Genomic DNA, 16,135 nt, shown 5'->3' with positions numbered 1-16,135 from the left:
TGCTGTTCTGTTGTGAAGTCACCGCAGACAGTACCACCCTAAAAATACAAAACAGTGATATTTTTAAATAATGTCTATTTTTGAATGAATCTTTTTTAAAAATGTTCTTTTTTATAAATTTTGTAACACACGCGTGTCGCTACATGACTGTACACAAACTAGACTCGGCCATTGTTCGTGTTACTATAAATAGATCGTATCCTTGTGGGGTTATTGTTGTAAACTTATAATTAATTGTTTTAATTTCATCACAGACAAAGATATAAATAAACAAACAGTTGATATAAAAACAACCACCTGCTTCATTTATACAAGACAGATTTCTATGTTGACCTGATGAACATGGACACCTTTAAATAGCAACACATACGATCTAAAAGGACAAATTGTGATGTGGAACTGACATGTCATGTCATTGAATGATATACGACCACAGTTTCACTGTCATGTGAGTCGGAGTCAAGTCTAGTGACGTTTAAAACTTATAAAACCGACTGTTCATATAGACAAAAATCTTCGGTGGTTAATATCAGAGACTGTGCAATACAATAAGTTGGTGTTTCAGAGTGCTGATCATCCACTGTATCTGAATAATCTATTTTATCTTGGGATTTATATCTGGAATGTCGCCACCAACATTTGAAGCTTATAAGAAGCCTACATATGATGTCAATGTAAAGGTAAATAATAATAATAATATTATTAACTAGTACAGTCGATTTCCAATGTGTCGAAGACGCTAAACTCTGTGTCCTGGTAAATATCTCTACGTCTTGGTATCTCGATGTCCTAGTATATCTCGACGATTGGTATCTCGATGTCCTAGTACATCTCGACGTCTTGGTATCTCGATGTCCTAGTAGCTCTCGACGTATTGGTATCTCGACGTCCTGATATATCTCGACGTCCTGGTATCTCGATGTCTTGATATATCTCGATGTCTTGGTATCTCGATGTCCTAGTACATATCGACGTCTTGGTATCGCGATGTCCTGGTATAGCTCGACGTCCTGGTATCCCCTGTATTTTTACCAGAGCATAAACGGAACATAAAATGGTTGTAATGATAAATACCCAAAGTACCTAAACGATAATTCGACTTTAAAAACTTTTTCAGAATCAAAACCAACATCCTTAGCAGGGGCATCTGTCGTTTGCTTTGACGTACTGTTCAATTCTATATTATCTATCGGAGTAAGCATGAAATACGTTTTATATCCCGCCCACGGGATTTTGTGCAAGTCATTCTAACGCAGCTTTCTAACATTATCTATCGGAGTAAACACAAAATACCAAATTCTCTTGCTTTTGACATTTTACCAAATTTGCCCACTGAAGTTTTATGAACGACATTCTTCTAACGCGGCTTTTTTTATTTTTAAATACAGATGCAAGATCCAATCAAAGATTACCAAGAAAAACCAGAACCCATGACCCCGGAAGAACCTGCAACTGATACCGGGACGAAATGTAGAAGATTGCTAAAGAAACGCTGTGGATGCTGCCGTGGCTGTAAAGCATTTGTTGTTCTGTTATGCGTTGTCGTTATCACAGCCGGTGTTCTGGGGATTGTGGCCATTAGAAAACATTTCCACTTGGCGCATAAACAGGTTGGGATTAAATCTTTATTATCGTATAGATTTGGATATATAGGGGGTTGGCTGGTCTAGTGGTTTAACGCGTGCGCTTGAGGTTACAGGGTCTGTCATTGAGTCAAGTGCCGTGGTTTTGATTCCCAGCTTGTGCGTGAAAGGGAGAAGGGATGCCCTGTCCACCATCGTGGGGTTTATACGGGTCCTATACCGCCCCAAACTGCTAAAGACCCCTGCGAATTAACGGGTTCGATTCGGATGTTGGAGTGGCACTAAAGGCTGCCAAGGAAACCATCTAGTGGTTCATACTCACAGAAAACTCAGACTGGTGCGTGCCTCCAGTAACGTCAATTTCAACACTCCGTTAAAGGAACCAAGTCAATATCAACACAGTCGTCGACATTACAAACTTGACTTATTGGTCAATTTAAAACAAAATTGACGTTGTTATCTTACCGTAAAAAGTTGGGCTTCTGATAACCAATATTTAAGACAAAATGAAAATTTTAAAATTAGCACACGAATCGTGTACATGTGCATGTACCATAATGCTTCCGAGTGCCATTTGTATGAAGCGACTCGATGAACGACGCCAAACATATCCCATGTAGGAGAATGCTACCAGTGTAGACTGGAATAACCAGACTCCAAAAACTGTCATTTATTTCGGACTGATTAGAAATTAGAGTAAAAACAGTAATGAATGAATGTAAATAAGTTTATATAGCTTCATATAGATGCGTCCATTTCTATGTGCTACAGAATAGCGGTTTAGCACCTTTAACAACGATTTGCCATTTATTTTGGCCCTCACTCTAATAAACATATTAAATTACAGATTATTAAACATGAGGCTGTAGTAAATGGTCGCCTGTATCCTGAGGTTTATGAAGTTGATTATGATCATTCTGTTATTAAAGTGAGAAATGCTTATACTGGTCTGATAGCACCTGCTGATATACTCTCCGATTATAGACAGGTATGTTATAGTGTCTTATATACAGGTACGTCATAGTGTCTTATATACAGGTACGTCATTTATATACAGGTACGTCGTTGTGTCTTCGTAAGTACGTCATATTGTCTTCTTTGGTGCGGCATATCGTCTACGTTATATACCACCAGCAAATGTAATACCTGACGCAGCTCTACAAGTGACCACAGGGGAATTTGTTTAATATCTTCGACTTCTCTCTTTAATTTGTATAATTTCTCTGGGAATATGTTTCTAAACGAAATAGATATTTTTAGTGGGCGTTTAATCGTACCCCTTGTTGTTTTTCTTTATTTCCAGAAAATGAAAGTATACAAAGATACCGACAACAGAGTGTGTTATATCGATGCTCTGAAAAAAAGTTTTGAAGAGAGTTTGTTCCAAATTTCAGCTAAGGTAATAATAATACTATTTTCCAGTATCAACGTCATTTTCATCATCGGCGATCACCACTGCCTGTTATTTTTGTATCAGCAGAAGTAAAGCCAATCATAATACCACCTCATCTGCATTATCCTCACCGGGAGAATCAGCTTCACCTTGAGCAGGAGCGCGGCGAGCAGCATCTTCAGTCATTAATTTCTTTAGTAACTGGATTAGTATAACCGGCACAGATAATAAAGTAGTTTCACCATGAGCAGGAGCACAGCGAGTATAATCTTCAATCATTAACTTCTTCAGTACATGGAATAGAATAACCAGCGCAGATAATAATGTCCCCAGCTTCGCCATGAACAGCATTTTAGCATCTTCAAACATTCCCTACTTTAATTCCTGGATCAGATAATAATATAAGTCCCCGTTATCTACTGCATCACCAGCTTCATCACCAACACCAGATTCACCAGTAGCATCCACAGCAGCGTCAGTGATATTATCAACAGCACCTACATTCACCAATCCGCCACCAACTTCCCCAGCATCGGATGGACCAGCAACAACATCATCACATTCACTATAAAATTAATCAGTCCACGGTAATCAAAGGGATTCAAAACGGTATCACACGGTTATTTCATTAACCTCATCGACATCATCTTCGTCATCATCATTAATAGCTATGCTGTGTTTTATATCAATAGATAGCGAATCCACCACCACCAGGAGAAGTGATAACCAGTGTTAATCCCATAGAAGATAAAGTGGTAAAGAAGTTTGCTGGTAAACGTATAGCCAAACATTGTAAAGGCATGCCAGCTTATTGGATTGTAGACGTTGTACCAACGGATGCTCCAGCACCTGCTACACCATCGCCATTACCTCCATCTTTCCCCTCTACTCGTACGTATAGCTATAATATATTATAAATATATTTTTACACATTTTTATAGCGCACAACTGCCCTATACATGAGCTCATATGCGATTTGTAAAGACATATAGATTAAGACAATATTACATTCACATGGGGGTTGGATTGCCGAATGCTTAGAGCGTGCGCGTTGTCTCATAAGGTCTGTCATTGAGTCAACTGGCTTGGTTTCGATTCCACGGTTGTACGTGACAAAGAGTAGGATCGCCTGTCCAACCTCGTGGGATTCCTCAAGGTCCTCCGGTTTCCTCCCATTACTAAAGACCCCTACGTGCACGCGAATTATTGAAATAAAATTGAACCATATTCCAGTCATTATGTTGCAGTCAGCAGCGACTTGGTAACAGACCATATTATAATTTTGTAGCCAGTTTGGAGTATTGACAGGGTCGGTGTAAGGTTGGGGGAGAGGGTGGCTGACTGGGATGTAGTCAGGGGACTCCAAATTAGTTCTAAAAATAGGTTCTATTTATATCACTCTACTGACATACAAATTGAATTGTTACTGTGTTGTTGCTGGAGCAACGGTGGCTAAGTTGGCCGAGAAAGTTCATCGGATTTTTCGACATGGTTTTCCATTGGTGTAGGACGGAAGGCCTGACAAGGACAGCTGTCTAGTCGTTTATTAGCCCAGTTGGGGCAGAACATTTGCGCTTTAAACCCCATTTCATTTCGTTTTTGTTGCAAGGTCCCCGGCCTAATTCGGCCCAGTCGGTGCAAAAATAGTAGAACGTTAAAACCAATTTCATTTAATTCGGCCCTAATTATTTACTAATTAGATGTTTTGACATAAATTTTAAAAACGTGTATGTAATGTAATTATTTCTATCTTATTATTTATAGCTTCAGTCTAGGAACAAAGATGATTCACAAAAACACTCTGGGAAACTTACAGAAAGCCTCATGTGGACCGGAAACACCCATTCATTCCCAGTGGATTTTATACTCATGTGCATGTGTTGTTTCAAAACAAAAAATCAAAACCATTGTGGCTCTAATAAATATTTTTTGAAAATAAAAGAAATTTGAATATATTTACAATTTCCCAACCTTACTGAGGAAACTTACTGACATATAACTATATGTTTGCTTACTAGAAAAACGTGGGTTTTACACCACGCTCCAATCTCGTGGGTTTTGTCCGAGTCCTCCGGTTTCCTCCCACTGCCGAAGAACCCTACGCGCAAACGAATTATTCAAATAGAATTAAACCATATGTTAGTCCCAGAATGACCTAGTTTGTGTCGAGTGGACGTTAAACCCCATTTCTCTATCTCTCTCTTTACACCATAATTTTTAGGAGAATCTCCCGAAAGTGCGACTATCATTTGGAAAGTGAATTTGTCCACTGCTGTGGCTGAACATGTCTGCGACAAGAATCTCACATTACTTATTGACCAACTTAGTCAAACAATTCCCTAGGATTCTCTTTATATAAAGTTCATCAGGATTTTCGGACGTGGTTTCCCCTTGTCAGTGGTGCATGACGGAAGGCCTGACAAGTGCAGCTTTAGTCGTTCGGATGGGACGAAAAACCGAGGCCCCGTGTATACATTGGCGTGCATGTAAAATATCCCTTGGCAGTTGGAATTCGATATAAGAGTAGGCCACAAAATTTCCCCCATAGCACACTGTATGGCGTATGCCCGCCTTCATTAGTAGGACGTTAAACCCCATTTCATTTCATTCATTCCTCTTTATGTAAAGGGCTACGTTTTCAAAATGTCGATTCCTGGCCTTACATTCCCTGCTCAATACTTATACTTGTGTCACCGGACTCCTTTTGAACAACCAAAACTAAATAATTAGGTTCATGAGTAGGTAAGTAACCCCCTACAATTATCCCCTCCTCCTGTTCCATTCATCCCGACACCTAGACCCTCCAGCCCCATTTATATACCTCAGATAAAACGTTTAGGGGAATCTCCATTTTCTAAAGTTTTTTGTTTTTCAAGTACTTCAGGTGAGAAGACGCCATCTTGAAATAAAATCGCCGTTGGGGCTTTTAAAGTAAAGTATTATTATCTAATGAAATAACAATACCTTTAAAAATTCCATCATGGTGTCTGTTTCCATCCTCTCTTTTCTCTTCTTTCTTTTATTCGACGAAATAACACATAAGGGTCAACCACGACGAAAGGGATTTCTTTTAAGGGAAAACTTTATATTTTGACCCCTATTGTGGTCTCGACGTTATTTTCTGACATCCACAGATCCAACAGCGACCAAACACAAAAACATGATATTTGGTTTATTTTGAAAATAAACTATGGTGTTGATTTCATTTGAAAATGTTTTCCTTAGAAAAACATGATCCGTTTATTGACTGAAGGTCATTTTTTAATATAAATTGTAGGGGTTTTGTATTGTGTTCTGTCAATGAAGCGTCTTGTTTTTAAGACCCCGGCTCCTACTTAAGCGATATCATTATTCACAAAAATAAAATGAAATGGGGTTTAATGTCCAACTTTTCTGCACCTAGCGGGATAACGAAGTTAGGCGAAATGAAATGTGGTTTTACGTCCTACTGTTCTGCTCCGACTGGGCTAATGAAGATAGGTGTACGCCATGCAGTATAAGGGAAATATTGCGCTACCGCCTACTTTTATTTCGAATTCAGTCTGTAAAGGGTCATTTTGCGTACATTACAACTCGTCCCATCCGAACGACTAGACGCTGTTCTTGGCTAGCCCCTCTGTCTTTTACTACTGTACTTCATGCTACACAAACAGCATCGTGTAGTTTTAGATCCTTCTCCTCGCCTTATATTGGGGGTTGGTTGGTCTTGTCTTATGGTTTAACGCGTGCGCATGAAATCACAAGATCTGTCATTGAGTCAAATGGCATGGTATCGATCGTTTCCCCGCTTCTACCTGACAATGAGTAGGGTCACCTGTGGGTTTTCTCCGGGTCCTCCGGTCTCCTGCAACTGGTAAATACCCCTGCGCGCAAGCGAATTGTTGAAATAAAATTGAACCATATGTAAGTCCCAAAATGATCTAGTTTGTGTCGAGAGGACGTTAACGTAACTCCGGTCTCTCTCTCTCTCTCTCTCTCTCTCTCTCAACTTAAAGGCGCATGGGGAGCAAGGTAGGGGCAGGGAATAGGTTGGGGTTGGGTTTCTCGTCAATACAATACTTGGGTTATTATGAAAATAACTGTGAGAATTTCGCCAGGATAGCATCTTTAAAGTTTGTAGTTGTATAATCCGTGTATATAATTGAAGGTTGATAGTTTACTGCACTATACCATACAGGTAATATAATATTTTATTCTTCAACCTTGATGGTGACATCCAAGATATCACATACAGGTCTTTCAGTTCATTTTAACAACAATAAAACTCATCCCAGTATTAAAATAACACTGTCACTCACGAACAAGCGCTATTCATCTTGTTCATTATGGTGCAATATAGACCGGTTGGTGCTGACGTGTCAATGACATTAAACACCACATCATTCAGTAAGTCGTCTATGAGGCGACAGTCTTCGGTAGAAGTTTAAGGCTCGGCCAATTCAAGTACCATCGACATAAACTTGGCATACTTATTCCCTGGACGATTGGGCATCAATTTGTGATATGACGTCAAAATTTCAAGATGGCTGATAGATTCCTGGTTTATAGTAGGTTATACCAGTATTTGTTTCTCATACATTTTGGGCGCATACAACAGTTTAAGAGTAAACTATATGGACAGAATTTAAGATAAAAAATTGAAAGTCATCTTGAGTCCATGTGTTTCCATTGATTCGACCTAATCAGGGAGGGATTCCTCGGACCATTGCTTACCAATCTGATTTTTTTAAATATATTTTCAGTGTCCTCTACTATATGAAGATCTGGCAGGTTGTAGTGGAAGGTCGCGTCAGGGGCCATACGTGCGGCTATTGACCCAATGACGTCAGACATTTGATTAATCGATCAGCGTTAACGTTTCTAGTAGGATACCCACAGTTCCGTACACTTTACACCATGAACTCGCTGTAATAGACCGTTTCATTTGCTAATCCCACACATCAACCAGAACGCGAGTTATTTAACAAATCCTCCAGATCCTAGTGTAGTAAAGATAATTAAAACGAAATTTTAAACTAAAAAAAACAACGAAACGAAATAGGATCTGTGTTTTAATTAGATTGATTGCTTACTAAATATAGTGAAATCCACGTCATCTATTAGTTTATTAATATTAGTTTAGTTTCGCAATTATATGCCCTTCACAACAAAAACGTCGTTTTGAGGAGGTCACGTATATTGTTTACCTAATATGGCGTCCCTACGGCGTTGCTAGCTATCGCGAGACATGGTTTCAATTCAGTTAAAAATAAAACAAAGGTCGAGTCTGTCATTAAAGTCTGCACCCCGTGTCTTAAACAAATACTTAGTTTATTGTTGTAAGGTGTCGTGGTTTTTATAAGGCACGGATAAACTAATCGTGGGATTTAAGACATGGGGGTGGGGGAGTAGGGCGATGCTACAACCTACTCTTGTATCAAATTCCAACTGCCAAGGGATCTTTTATGTACACGCCAATGTGTACACAGGGGCATGGTTTTTTTGTCCCATCCGAACGAGTAGACAGCTGCCCTTGTCAGGTAGGCTACATGTAAATATACATGCAGGAGGAAGGGCCAGCTGATTTTCATTTATTAAAAATCGCCACAACATAAAATCAAATACTATGTGGCGCCTTCTTTAAAAAAAAAAGATAACTTATCCACTGTAAAACATTAATTGGTTTATTATGCAAGACTAAATCGTTCAATCAATGTTATTGTGATTCAGCAGTCACTAAACTTAATGAAATATATGGAGAACAAATCAAGAGAATAGATTTGAATACAGTGTCTACGGTTTACGGGGGTTGGGGTTCGTGCGACGTGCACATTTTCAGAAAATTTTGCGGCGGAGGAGAGTGTGCACGTTGTAAGAAAATACATAGCCTATAGTCCAGATAATCGGGGCCTAAAAGAGTGACATTGTATTTTCACCACGGTCCGTAGCCACAAATTAAGTCGCAGGCACCTGTTACGGTTTCTGCACGTCTCCCACAGCTCTGTAGCATCTGACTGAAATAGGCTCTGTTATTAATCGATGAGGGACGTTTGATAATATCCCCAAACTGTAGTAGGCTAGACCTAGTCCATTAACTGTTACCCAATTAAATAAATAAAGAAATTCCACTTGTTCTCTGTTTGACAACAGCATTTATTTTATTTCCTGGACAATTTGCAATCGTCTTAATGTTAACGTTCCGACATGCCCAGATCAAACCATTTAAATAACTGGACGTCCCGCTGTTTATATTACCGTAAATCGCGTAACCAAGCTCCAACATCGACATCGGAAAAAAAACATGTACCAATCTCCGGAATGGCTTTCAAGTACGGACCTAACATGCCAGGACGACGTTCTCTTTTTTTGATTGCATTAACGGTAATCGTTCCGTTGACATCTCAAAATCATGCCCACAATTTAAAGATGGCGTTCGTCCTTAGTAACGTTATTTAATCGACGTAATATCCTCCAAGAAAAATGTCGAAGTTGGAATAAATTTGTGTATAGATTTGTTTAGGATGTTTTATTGGAGTTTGAAAGGGATTTATTCGAGATTAATGTATTTAACTACGGACCTTCTGTCAATAATTAAGGTATCTGGGCTCGGGGCCAGGGCGGTATGGGTGGAACCGTGTAGGGTTGACTGTGGGTAAACACCGTCGGTGACGAAGTTTGTTTAACCCCCGGTATGTTGATGTTGTTTAAAAGTCTTCTGATAAGACTGTGAAGTTTGACATTCACATCACCTCGTGTGTCGTCATAGAGGAGTAAAAACTTGCTGTTCACGATATAGACTCGTGTTGTCTGAAGTTTGTTGTGAATTGTTGTTTTTTGGGGGGATTTTTGCCTTGTTGGCTGACGTCGATCACCTTTCTTAGAATTAAATCATCAGACTTCTCTGAAAACATTCAACCAGAAACCCCCCCAAAAGATTAATTAAAACCCAAAACAAAGAAACGAATCAACAGAAGACTATTAGAAAGGTGTTATGCTTAAAACTTTACACAATGAGAGGTTTTCTGGATCTTATGAAAAGCTTAAACGTCCCCTGACTTTGTAGCTAATGTTTTCCACAATTGATAAGTTTTTGTCTCGTTTAAGTGTGATTTTGTTTTATGAAGAATTAAAAACATTGGATCAGTTAAAACTTAAATGAAATGAAATGAAATGTGGTTTAACGTCCTACTGTTCTGCTCTGACTGAGCTAATGAAGACGGGTATACGCCATACAGTGTGCTACGAGGGAAATTTTGCCCGGACAGCGGCGCTACGGCCTACTCTTATATCGAATTGCAACTGATATTACGTGCACTCCAAAGTATACACTTGGCCCGATTTTTTGTCCCATCCGGACGATAAGACAGCTGTCCTTGTCAGGCCCTTGATAGTTGAAATTCGATATAAGAGTAGGCCGTACTGAAGCAGTCCGGGCACAAGTTATCGTCCATTCGACCCAAACAGTAATTTATATTATATAATGTATTTACTCGGTTCTCACTATAATTTAGGATGGTTTTGTTCCTTTCTTGATTTCACGAATTGGGGCCTGAACTCGACATTTCCTGATCATATTTATTACATTTCATCAAGTTTTGTCATTTTTACTGAATTTACTAGAGGTCTACCACTCGACCTGTTCACCAAACATGTTTTCTTTTTAGTTTTGGGGAGTCGCGGTAGCTAAGTGGGTAAGACGCTGGCTCGCTAGCCTGGCCGTCGAGTGTTCGATCCCTGCATTGGCTGAGAAAGTTCATCAGTGGTGCAGGACGGAAGATCTGACAAGGACAGCTGTCTAGTTGTTCCGATGGTACGAAAAACCGAGTTCCCGTGTATATATTTGCGTACACGTAAAAGATCCCTTGGCAATTGGAATTCGATGTAAGAGTATGCCGTAGTGCCGTTGCCCGGACAAAATTATTTTCCTCACAGGAAACTCTATGTCGTATGCCCGTCTTCATTAGCCCAGAGCAGAATAGTAGGACGTTAAACCCCATTTCATTTTAGTATTAGACGATGTTCTCAGAGACGTTCGTTCGTTGCTTAAGGTTTAACGTCCGCTTCTACCTCGGGTGATGTCGCTGACAATTCTCAGAGACTTTTAGGCTCATTCAAAATACTCGTGATTAAACAGAATGCTAGCAGTTGTTGATAATTCATTTACGGTGAGTTTTTAATGGCAGCAGAACAAACCATCTAGTGGTCAATATTGACTCTATAAAGACGACGGTCAGCTCACGTGTATCAGGGGGACTCTTTGTGGGGATTATAGTAATCGATTGCTTGACCATTGTCCAGGGGTGGCGACAACTTGACCCCGGGTTCATACCAGATCGATGGGGATTAGAACGGAAAGTTTTAAATGTTTTGACAGAGATGAGGTCGATTTTAGATTAAACGAAAACCTAGAAACTTTTATCGAGTTTTGTTATTTTGGTATTGTTATCTTCAGTTTAAGTAAATGGGAACCGTGAAGTATTTGTATGTAGGAACTAACTGGTGAAGGAATCTTCATTGATTTAAACATGGGGGAATATAAAACTGGTTCTTCGTCCTTCAAAGATTCCGTCTACATTAGCCCAGTCGGTGCAGAAACATAGGTCATTAGCCTTTGTTTTCTTTCATTTCACTTCCTGCAACGATTATATTGTCAAGTCACAATTCTCCTCGTCCGTAATGGATACGTGACCATAGAAAAACGATAACCACATTTTAGTATGTAAATGAGCGAGAGAGAGAGAGAGAGAGAAAGAGAGAGAGAGAGAGAGAGGTGTAACCTCCACTCGAAACAAAGTAGGTCATTTCGGGACTAACATGGCTCTATTTTACTTTAATAATCCGCTTGCGTGTAGGGGTCTTTTGGTAGTGAGAAGAAACCGGAGGACCCGGAGAAAACCCACGAGGTTGGACAGGTGACCGAACTTCTTGTCACGTACAACCGAGGAATCGAAACCAAGCCAGTCGACTCAATGATAGACCTTATGATGCAACGCGCACGCGCTTACCATTTGGTCACCCCCTATAAATGAGCAAATTATTTTGTTGACAAGGTCAGGAACTGGCAAGGTACATTCTTTCGTCGTTGGGGGTGAGACGGAAACCCCAGGTCTCGTTGGTGTGCATGTAAAAGAACCCTTGACAGTTGGAATTCCATGACGAGTAGACGGAAACGGCGCTGTCTGAACAAAATGTCCCTCTTGGCATACTGCATGGTGTATGTCTTTTCTTTCAGAATTTATTGGTTTTTAATTCAGATAATTAAAGATTAATAAAAGTTGGACTCCGCCCAGATAATAATCACCCTTTCTTTGACAGTTGACATGCACGTGTAAACAAGATCACGTGTATTAATCAGACTATTTTATGAGTTCACTCACCTGTTTAAATTATAGCATGTCACACATGGCTGCCATTATTTCCGGTGTTAATTTATCAAAAAATATATCGGGAATTATCGAGAATATTAAATTATGAACATGACCATGCACACGAAATGCATGTGCTATGATAATATAAATGTCATCTCACGGAGGTCGGAAAGTCTCATAGTTTTATGGCTGTAGAAAACAAATGGTAATGATATTCACGCGCATGAAGTCTACATGTACGCGTAGGGATTCTATTTGAAGTAAAAATGTCCAAAGGCGAACAAATATGTGCCATCACACACGAAGGGTGCAATAAAAATGGGATTAATAGTTTTAAGTACCATTTGTAGTAAGTCATTATTTCTCATAGAGCTGGGAGCCACAGTGACTCGATGGGTAAGACGCTGGGTCAATAACCAGGAGAAAGTTAACCAGGATTGTTCGGTTTGGTTTCCCCCTTTCAATGATGTAGGAGTGAGGGCCTGGCAAGGGAATCTGTCTAATCCTGTGGATAGGACAAAAACGTAGTCTGCATATTATACCAATGGCAACACGTTAAAGATCCCCTGGCAGTTAGGAATAAAAATAAGAGCATACCGTAGTGCCGCTGTCCGGGCAAAATGTTCCCCATAGCACACTGTATGGCGTATACCCGTCTGCACTAGCCAAGTCGGGGCAGAACAGTAGGACGTTAAACCCCATTTCATTTCTTTACATTTATCATACCAAGAACAGGGCAGAATTATTCTTTTTCTTTAGACGCACTGACGTACAATTTGCGCTCTTAAAACGTTGAGGCTATGGTGATGTACATTCGGTTAAAGACTTCACGGTAAAATGTCACATTTGAAATATGCTTTGATGTTAAAACCATCGCGGTAAAATGCCACATTTGAAATTCGCTTTCATTTTAAAACCTTCGTGGTAAAATGGCCTAAATCTTCACTGTAAAATGGCATATTTGGAATACGCGTTGCTTTAAAAACCTCGCTTCGTGACGCGAGCCAACAGCGACTCATTTACCGTTTTAAAAAATACAAAAGTTACAAATGGTGATTCAGCAAGGTAGCGCTATTAGTCATATTCCTTTCAGTGAGTGTGTTGAGACCTTCAACTACGATATCTAGCCCTTTATGTTCCCTCCTCAACACCCTCATTAAAATCCTTAATTAGTAGACGTCATGACCAAACCACAGAAAATCTTAGTCCCTATAAACAATATTTTGGTCACAAATTACAGAATCTAGTGAAACACGGCCTCTAACCTCAACCCCAAATCGTGACGATTAACGATTCATAAATTTGATGCATTAACAAAACTAAGAAAGGGCTCTTGTCACTCTAATTTGACAATCTGACTTTTCTGGGCAACCAACGATCCAGTTTCCAATATCATCAAGTATGAAAAATCTCGTTTGAGTCCAACTTGACGATATGACTTTTCTCCGAGACCAATGATACAGTTTCCAATATCATATAGAACATTTCAAAGGTTCTCCGCCCCGAATAAACCTTATAATACCCCTTGAACATCCCGACCTCACGTTCAGTCCAATCTAATTAGATTTAATCATGTTTGCTCAGTTTTCGCGGATTGACAATGGAACTGGAGTGGCCTTTACAAATCCCAATCGTTTATTCACGGTGTGCGTATTATTTATAATCTGACCGTGTGTACCTAGGAGTTGATTTAGACTGTAAAATGCGCGACCCGGAATAAGAAGAATGGGGCACAGATTTTTTTTAATTCAAGTGGTCGGGGAGTAAGGGATATAACTATTTCATTATCCCATACGTCGGTTTGTTCGGCATCTCAACGATTTATTAATGATGTCGAAAAGTGGGTCTTATTTACAGTCAACGTTTTTAGTTTGATGTTTTCCGAATTTTTTTGAAAGAAATATATTTAAAGGAGTAGCGGTGAATATTTTAAACCGATGAAATACATTAGTTTGTTGTCACTAATGAACATGTCTTAACTATGGCCGTTAAAGGGGTGGGGTGGGGTGGGGTGGTGGTATTAGCATCCCTATCCTAGCTCTCAGAGTTATAATTATTATACTAAAAATAAATTTCCATTTGCTTTAAACTAATATGTTATTTGGAAACGGATGATATAAAGTAATGTAGTGATGATTCTTCTGTCTGTGTGCGACTCCCACCACCACCACCTCCACCTCTCCACCTCTCCCACTCTCTCTCTCCCACTCTCTCTCTCTCTCTCTCTCTCTCTGGAAACTAGAGACTCTACATTATTTAATGTCGACCATATTCTATTTGGTTAAATACTTCATACATTGAAAGACAGGGGACTCTAATAATTAAGTCCATAAACGACAATCAGACTATGACTAGTCGAGTACATAATTCAATCTTAAAGAATCAATGCGACAGAAGAGGGCACTCTACGACAACGTAGTCAACTTTCTGCAAGTATAAACAGAATACTGACACTACAAAATGCTTCAAGACAATCAAACTGTTAATTTCACGTTCTATCATTGATTGAGATTCAGTTCCATTTGTTTGTGTGGGGATGGGGAAATATTATAGTATTCCATAGATATAAATATCGAAAATAGGACAAAAATATATAAGATAAAATAGGTCCCGTTTGAAAATAACAGCATGATTACATAACTGATGTGGGTCGAATCGTGGCCATTGAGCAAGGAACCAAGTTAACCGGGGAACTGTGACATATACATGTAGATATAGGTGGAAGCAAGGAACCAAGTCAAACCAGGAATAGTGACACATTGACAAGTGGGAGCATGGAACCCTGGAACCGTGAGATATCGATAATTGACAATAGATTATATACAATAGTTCACTGAATAATGAATGAGTCAAGCTGTACGTGACAAGGAATAGGATCACCTGTCCAACCTCGTGGGTTTTCTCCGGGTTCTCCTTTATCCTCCCACTGCTACAGATCCCTACACGCGAGCGAATTATTGAAAACAAATTGAACCATAAGTTAGTCCCGAAAAGACCTAGTTTTTGTCGAGTGGACGTTAAAACCTCTCTCTCTCTCTCTCTCTCTCTCTCTCTCTCTCTCATTCATTAATTATACTTGAATTGGTCCTAATTACATCCTATTAATCTACCTTTAATTACTACCTATTGTAATTATGACGTGTTATTTGTTTATCTTGTGGATTGTGAACGTAACTGGAGGCGACGATTATCCAGCCGTTTCGTGCTAAATTCGTTAATTTAATTAGTCAAGCCCGTCAAACAACAATAATTATTGTAATAAGAACATAAAGTGGTTTGTATAACCCACCCCTGGGGTTGTTGATAAAGGGAATTAAGATTTACACCAGATAAATAAATTGTTTTCATTAGTAAATGGGATCTTCCATTTTTAGAAAGAACGGAATTTACCAATATAATATTAATTTCCAGACCATCTGGCCTAGGTAATAATGTGTCGTGTTTCTTAATCCTGAATTAAGGAAATTAAAATATTTAAAAGGGAAATGCATTTTTATCCGTAACAATGGGAAATATAAATAGAATATGTTCTCACTATAATAGTTAAAAACTAGATAATGTAAAGGCAATTTGCTGAAAATTTCATTCAAATTGATCCACTATGAATAGAGAACTAAGCGGTTGAAATTTCCGACTAGCCTTGGTCATCATTACTAAAGTCAGTACAATAAACAGAATAATCTCGATTATCCATTTAATCGTTAAATCGTGAAGGAAAGTTATGCAATTATCAAGTAAATATCGCAGGCTAGCGATGCCATCTAGAGTTGATTATGGCCTGGATAGGTTAATTAATGTCTAATTAATAATTT

At 39.1% G+C, this 16,135-nt stretch overlaps 1 long non-coding RNA gene across 1 annotated transcript; it reads left to right on the top strand.

Annotated features, from left to right (window-relative positions):
* Nucleotides 1-299: 299 nt before the first annotated feature.
* LOC126831014 (uncharacterized) lies at nucleotides 300-4,931 on the top strand. The gene is made up of 6 exons (XR_007684087.2): nucleotides 300-680; nucleotides 1,389-1,610; nucleotides 2,431-2,571; nucleotides 2,887-2,982; nucleotides 3,669-3,867; nucleotides 4,741-4,931. It is a non-coding gene; the product is annotated as an uncharacterized LOC126831014 (long non-coding RNA).
* The last annotated feature ends 11,204 nt before the right edge of the window (nucleotides 4,932-16,135 follow it).

The sequence above is a fragment of the Patella vulgata genome, chromosome 8, assembly GCF_932274485.2.
Source record: "Patella vulgata chromosome 8, xgPatVulg1.2, whole genome shotgun sequence".
NCBI lineage: Eukaryota > Metazoa > Mollusca > Gastropoda > Patellidae > Patella > Patella vulgata.
Note: the sequence above shows the minus strand (reverse complement) of the source record. Positions and strands in the feature narration are given on the sequence as shown.